Source organism: Octopus bimaculoides, chromosome 1, assembly GCF_001194135.2.
Source record: "Octopus bimaculoides isolate UCB-OBI-ISO-001 chromosome 1, ASM119413v2, whole genome shotgun sequence".
Classification (NCBI taxonomy): domain Eukaryota; kingdom Metazoa; phylum Mollusca; class Cephalopoda; order Octopoda; family Octopodidae; genus Octopus; species Octopus bimaculoides.
The window spans coordinates 88,843,294-88,843,672 of NC_068981.1; the positions used below are offsets into that span (position 1 = coordinate 88,843,294).

A 379-nucleotide genomic window follows, 5' to 3' on the forward strand; every position below is an offset into this window, starting at 1 on the left:
ATATATATATATATACTCAAGCACATTTCTGTCTATGTCTATGTCTATCTATCTATCTATCTATCTATCTATCTATCTATCTATCTATCTATCTATCTATCTATCTATCTATCTATATATCTATCTATCTGTCTGTCTGTTTATCTATCTATATGCTCTTTAAGTATTAATGTTTGTTTTTTAATTGCCTTTCGACAAATACAGATTGATAAGTATCAGACTTAGATATGCACTGCAATCTATGTGATTTATTTAATACACAAAAACATTGCCTTAGGATGGGCGCACTTCTAAGACTAGTGAAACAAATGTAAAATAACAACGTAAAGTAAACAGACACATAAATTGATATATGTTAGTATTATATATATATATATAT

At 26.4% G+C, this 379-nt stretch overlaps 2 protein-coding genes across 3 annotated transcripts in view; both read left to right on the forward strand.

Annotated features, from left to right (window-relative positions):
- LOC128246973 (piggyBac transposable element-derived protein 3-like) overlaps positions 1–379 on the forward strand; it is a 123,824-nt gene that overhangs the window by 11,790 nt on the left and 111,655 nt on the right. The window lies entirely within an intron of this gene.
- The window catches only part of LOC106879613 (uncharacterized), a 354,338-nt gene that overhangs the window by 8,574 nt on the left and 345,385 nt on the right, over positions 1–379 (forward strand). The window lies entirely within an intron of this gene.